This window comes from Capricornis sumatraensis, chromosome 5 (assembly GCF_032405125.1).
Source record: "Capricornis sumatraensis isolate serow.1 chromosome 5, serow.2, whole genome shotgun sequence".
Lineage (NCBI taxonomy): Eukaryota > Metazoa > Chordata > Mammalia > Artiodactyla > Bovidae > Capricornis > Capricornis sumatraensis.
Window position 1 is genome coordinate 67,234,579 of NC_091073.1, and position 7,180 is coordinate 67,241,758.

Genomic DNA, 7,180 nt, shown 5'->3' on the forward strand with positions numbered 1-7,180 from the left:
GCAAACAAGAGGTGGTTGAAATGTAACTAGGACACACTTTTGAAACAAATTAAAATATTATTAAAGAGGCCTCATGGCTCAGAAGGGCTTCCCTGGTGGCTCAGATGATAAAGAATCTACCTTCAATGCAAAAGACCTAGGTTAGATCCCTGAGTCAGGAAGATGCCCTGGAGGAGAGCATAGCAACCCACTCCAATATTTTTCCCTGGAAAATCCCATGTACAGAGGAGCCTGATAGGGTACAGTCCAAAGCGTTACAAAGTGTTGGACATGACTAAGTGACTAAGCACACAGGCTCTAAAAACTGAGAAGAACATGAGCGAAAATTTATGCCATATGCCTCTGAGCTGACTAAAACCAGCTTCAACGTTGCAGAAGTGAAAGAAATCCTCTTTGGTATAGTAAAAGAGGGTGGTTTATAAATGTATGGATATACAGTGTGGAAACTCATAAAGGTAGCAAATGAATGGATGTCTGTCTTTGATTAAAGCTTCTGTTATTCTTTGATCTTTCATTCTGAACATCGATTACTCATATCAGTCCTCCATATTCATCAACTCTCTTATTGTTTAAATCTGTTTATTTTTTGAATATTCTGGGAAGCTATCCCATTTGCCTCTTCATCATTACCTATAACCCCTGCATTTTTTTTTTTTGCTTGTTTCATGAAGATCACAATTTCTTAAACACTTTTGACAAATAATAATGGTGTCAAAAGAATTTTGAGTAAGAATGTGTTACCCCAAATGGTCATTGCTTTGTGTACATAATCCCACTGAAGGTATTAGGAATTGGAGTTTTACGAAGGTCAGGCAAACTGTACAAGATCGTGAAGTCATTAAATAATGAAACTGGAATACAAAACATTGTTTTGCTGATTTCAAAGCCCACGTTTTCAACCATTAGTTTATATGGTCACACAGTTTCTAAAATTTTACTGTGAGTCCTGCCTAGCTCATTTTCAGTTGTGTTTCTCGTCTGAACCACCCTTATGTAGGGCCATTTTGCATTCCCTTCAATGAACAGAAATTCTAATAGGCTTAATAGATAGTTTCTCTTTCATTTTCTGCCAATACATTGTTTCCATTAACCATTTATGTTAAATCTACCGAACAAAAATTACTTCCATTTGTACCTTTTTTTTTTTTTGCTGTTTCTGTTTATCATAAAAGGTGTTCCTCATCCTGCCAACAGTTAATTTTTCTATCTACCCTGCTTCCCACACTCCCCACAGCTCTCTCATCAGGGACTTGCTCCATTGATTATTCTCTCCTCTCTGCATGCTCGCTCCCAATGGCATTTCAAAAATACTCTTATGTTTAAAACAAATGTAACACACACGCGCACACACAATTCCTTTGACTCATGTTTTCCTCTGACTACTTCCTTACTTTTCCTGGTTGGTCGCCACAGCCAACCCTCCTGAAAAAGTTTTCTAAATTTTCTGTCTCTCTATTCTCAGGCATTATTCATTTCTCAGGCCACAATAATGTGCTAGTGACCCCCACTTGGCCCCACTGCCCCATGGTGTGGTTATTTGTTGAATCAGATGGGCACCCTTCTGTGCCTGGCTTAGTTGCCCCGCATCATTTTCTGTCTCTGCGTATAACCCACTCCTGGAAAGTCTCTTCCTGGGCTCCCTTCGTTGGGCAAAACATCTTTGTGTTTTCTTGCTTCTCAAGATGCTTTCCCTGAGTCTCCTTAGCAGGCTTCCTGAGTCTCTCCTTATCTCTTAAATATTCACACCACTCATTCTTTAGTGTTTTCCCCCCTTCTCCCTCCTAGATGTGTTTTGACTACATCTGCTACTTGCTGTCAGTACCGCCAGGAACCTAGATTCCAGCAACAGGGTTCAACCTAGTTTCCCTGCTTTGGGTCTTGCTCTATTGGTCATTCAAAAATATGAGTTTAATCTTGCTGCCTCCCTACTTAATATACTTCAATTGTTTCTTTGTGAACTTGGGTGAAATTCAAAACTACTTCCCATGCCTTGAACTTTTAAACTGGGCCCAATTAATTATTGGTTAATTTAAACAAGGCCAAATTAACCCATTAATGTGCAATATATGTAGAATTCCAGCTGTGTGGCAGGATCTCGTGTTGGTGTATGAAAGAATACCACTTGTCACAAATTTAACATGCAACCCATGTTCCTATTGTTTGAATTTGAGTAGACTGGGTTACCTTCGCAAATAGGCACCAAATTAAAAAAAAAAAATTATTTCTTTACTCTAGGGTTTGAGATGAATCATTCTGTGTGATGGGCAGCTCTCCCCTATTTAGGATTCAAGGACCTCCTAGGGCCTCTGCGTTATATGTCTCAGCTGACAGAAAGGTATAGAGAGCATGGGGAAGGAGTCAGAAACTGAAGCACACAATCTCCTCTTTCCTTCCCTTCACAGCAACTATTTACACAGTCAGACCGAGAAGAAATGGGTTAGCTCCATAACTGATATAAAAGGAAAAAATTTAACAGAATGACTGAGAACTTGCTATGTGTCAGACAGGCACGTGGATAGAGATTGTGGTTGGATCCTGCTGCTGCTCTTTTGGGGATACGGGCAGAATTCTGTGGAAACATGAGGGAGTGGTGGCTGCAGGGATTGTGAGGGACGAGATGTGTGAGCTTATTCTTTGTCATTTTCCTTCTCTCAGGGGAGAGACTCTCTGGCCCGTCTTGTCATACCATATTCAACATCATATAATATTTGGGTCCATCCTGCTGTCCCCACTTTTTATCAGGCAATTGAAAGAATAAAACCTTTTCAAAGAGAAACATGTCATTCTTTAAAAGAGTCCACTAAGAATAACTGATTGAGTTTTTAGGAGCCAGTATCCTCTGCTCTCAGAGGAATTTCACTGAAACTCTGACTCCAGCCAGAGTGAATTCTCAAACCAGGAAATGAGTCCAAATTCTACTGGGGATTTTCTCTCCTTTGCAGCAATTGCTTCTGAATAGTGAAAAGCTCTCAACATTTCCCTTGAGCATATTTATCAACAGGGAGCTGGTCCTGGAAATGTTTCTCTTGCAATCTTGCATTCTAAGACAATGGGATATTAGCATTTAATAATTACCACTGGAAAACAAGAAAATGCAAACCTACCTCTTCTAACACGATTGGAAATGATGACTGAAATTGTGTCTATCTGGGGCCAACTGTTTTAGCAGACATCTACCCAGGAGAAGCAAATCCTTGTGTGATACTGGACATGTAATTAACCTGGTTTGCACATGTATAGGGGGCTTCCCTGGTGGCTCAGACGGTAAAGCATCTGCCTGCAATGTGGGAGACCCAGGTTTGAGTCCTGGGTTGGGAAGATCCCCTGGAGAAGGAAATGGCAATCCACTCCAACACTCTTGCCTGGAAAATCCCATTGACGGAGGAGCCTGATAGAGTGTTGCTAGTATTAATAACAGCTATCTCATAAACTTGTCATGAGGATTGAACAAAATGCCTTCTAGGAAAACATTCTGCCCAGAATAGATGCCTGATAAATGTTCATTCCTCACATCCTTGCTCTCTCTTTCCCTCCCTCCCTTCTTTCTTTCTTCTCTCCCTTCCTTTTTCATCATCCCCTCCACTTTCCTCCCTTCTTTCTGTGGTAGAGCTGATATTTACAGGAAAGGACCGTGCAGATCTAGACAGAGAGGAGACTGACTCCGGGCACTATGAGGGAAGGAGAGAAAAGTCAGAACAGGGCAAAGCGCAGGCAGCAAGGGAGAGGAATGGGCTTGGAGAGCTGATAAAAGAAAAGGTTTTGCAGTTAGGAAGTGCATTGGCACTGGCAGTATCTGAGGCTTGAGAAGGTCAAAGAGGTATAGATCACATGCCTCCTATAGTCAGCCCCTATGGCTGAACGCTGGAAGAGGATATGGCAACCCACTCCAGTGTTCTTGCCTGGAGAAACCCCATGGACAAAGGAGCTTGGTGGACTAGAGTCAACAGGGTTGCAGAGAGTCGGACACGACTGAGTGACTAATACATGGCTGAACCCAGGCGCTCTCCTGGCTAAGCTGACCTCACCTATTTTTGTGCCTAATGAGAAATAGCAGGGCTGAGTAACCCCAAAGCCCACTCGCATCTCCTGCCCCTACCTTCTTCCATCTCTCCTTTGTAAACATTTCTTATTTGGGAAGTTCTTTATCCTCCACCTCAAATTTGCCTGCCACTCTTCTGCTTATCTTTTGATACTCTTCTTAAAATCCCTTAGTCAGTGCAACTGATTCTTGCAAGTGTTCCCCAAAGCATCTTGACTGCACTTCAGATGTGCATTTATTAATTCAGTTCAGGACAGAAAGCACTTGTGGGGTCGCCCATGTTCTATGCAGGACTTCAGGGGCTGAGTGAGAGAACGTGACTGAGACAGGATCTCAGTCCCAAGGCCTTCCCAGTAGGCACAGTGGTTCCCCAAACCCAGTTCTCACTGGACAATTAATTTCAGAATGCATGGGGACCAGGTGTTCAAAATTATACTTCTAGGCCCTACTCCCGGGTACCCAGGTAAAGAAAAGGCTTGAGAATCTGTAACTTAAGAAACTCTCTCAGGTAATTCTGATGTGTAGTCAGGTTTGGTAACTTCTGAAAAGGTAAAAGAAAAGTAAGCAATTTAGAATATTCTCTCTGACAAGGTTTGGATTGATGGTGTACTATATTACCACCTATGAAGCGAAGCGAAGTTGCTCAGTCGTGTCCGACTCTTTGCGACCCCGTGGACTGTAGCCTACCAGGCTCCTCCACCCACGGAATTCTCCCGGCAAGAACACTGGAGTGGGTTGCCATTTCTGGGCCCAAAAACTTCAGAGAGCAATTAGATGAGCTTATATTTTTACTGTGGGGCTTCCCAGCTGGTGCTAGTGACAACAGGATTCACTCGCCAATGCAGGAAATGTAGGTTTGATTCCTGGGTCAGGAAGATCCCCTGGAGGAGGAAATGGCAACCCACTCCAGTGTTCTTTGCCTGGGAAATCCCATGGACAGAGGAGCCTGTGGGGCTACAGTTTATGGGATTTCAAAGAGTCATGCACAGCTGAACACCCCCCCACACACTTACCTTACTGTGTTGTCTTAAAGGTTGCATTCTGTTTAAGGTCCTAAAATTTGGTCTGATTGAGGCTTAGCCTGCAGAGAAGGTAGGTAAGCAAGCTCCCTGCCGTTAGACATGAGTGCCAATAGCCTAGGTGAGAGGACAGAAGAGCTTAGGCTTCTCTGGTCTTCTGGTCTGGCGCCTGGACTCTAGCTGGCTCAGCAATGTGATAAGGAGGTTGGCACCAAGGACTGGTCTGTGGACAAGAGCCTTCCTCCATGTTGTCTGTGGAGTCCTTTCTGACTGCAGATTCCTCCTTTCTCTTGCTCTTTCTCTCTTTTTCACTCCTCCCAGCTTGGAGTTCTGGCTTCACAGCCCGGGCCACACCTAGTGTTTCACCCCTTCTTTACCTGGTGTTGGCTCTGTGCGCAGCACCATTCTTGGTGAGAACTGGGCACTGCTGGAGGAGGTGGCTTGCTGTCTATCTGACCACCTTCACCATGTTCTGCAGAAGGCAGTTCTGTCCCTGGGTCACATGAGACCACCCTGAGGAGCTGAGAAGGTGTGTCTGATGTCCCTTTCATGGCTCTATGGAAGTATTCCTTATGGATTCCCAGAGGAGCACAGAGTCCTGGCAAAACAGGCAGCAGGAACAAGAAGATTCCACAGAGAATGGTCCATAGCTGCAGTGAAAGTCATTATTAGTTCCTTTGGGGAGGTTGATGTCGCTTAAGAGAACTGGAGTTCAAAATTCTGCCCCAAGATTCTGGAGCCAAAATCTTTCTTCCTGAAAGATTCTTCCTGGTCTGGATAGGTCTAAAGATGGACACCATCCTGAAAACGATGGAAGGATGTATAAAATAAAATAAAATAAAACAATGTGAAAACAAAATCCATTTTACTGAGAGATTTCACAGAAATTGTTTAAAATAAATGATAGCAAAAAGAGAATATAAGGGTCCTGGGGCTTGGGGAGTGGGGGTGGGTAAAATGGGCAAATGTGGTCAAAAACTACAAACTTCTAGTTATAAAATAAATATCATGCAGATGTAATGTACAGCATTGTAACTATAGTTAATAAAATTGTATAGCATATTTGAAATTGCTAAGAGAATAAGTCTTTAAAGTTCTTATCACAAGGAAAAAATATAACTCTGTGTGATGTTGGATACTAACTAGACTTACTATGGTGATTGTTTTGCTCTATACACAAACATCAAATAATTATATTGTATACCTGAAACTAATAATGTTAGATGTTAATTTTGTTTTGATAACAGAAAGAAAAAAATTAAGAAGGAAAATTTTCAAAATTTCTCAAATATATCAGCTATGCATATATTAGTATTAAGATCATTTAATTTTTAATGTAAAACAGCAACAAAAACAACAAAAAACCCACTATGAACACTCTTATAAAAAAGACTTTCTGTGCACAAATGTTTTTATCTCTTTTAAGCAAGTTCCTATGTGTGAATATTCCAGTCATAGAGAAGATGTAGAGTTAACTTTGTTAGAAATTTCCAAACACTTCTATAAAATTATTTCAATTTTACACTTCTACCAGCAATGTATATTTCCAGTACCTTGCATTTTTATTGTAGTACTGGATACATAGTGATATGTTTGTGGTTTTAATTTGCATTTCCATGATGTTAAAAAATTTTAGCATCTTTTCCTATGCTTAACATTGGCCATTTATATGTCTTCTTTTGTGAAATATCTGTTTAAATGTTTGTCCATTTAAAGGATGTTTTTAGTTATTTTTTTAGATGTAGAACATTTTTAAACTAAGTATTTTCTGGTTACAAATCCTTTTCCATATATACACACTTGAAATATTTTCTACCCATGTTTCATTGCCTATGAAGTTCTTAATAGTGGTTTTTAACAATTTTATTGCAGTGTAATTACCATACAATAAACTACACATGTTTCAAGTGTGCATTTTGATAAATTTTGATATATATATATATATATATATATACACACCCATAAAGCCATCACTACAGTATAGTTGATATGCTTATCACTGCAAAAGCTTCTTTGTCCTACGTTGAAATCCACCCATTCTAGCTATACTTAAGGAAACCTATTCCTCAAGAAACAATGACCGAGTTTCTGTCATTGTAGATCCCTACATTGTATTTCCTAG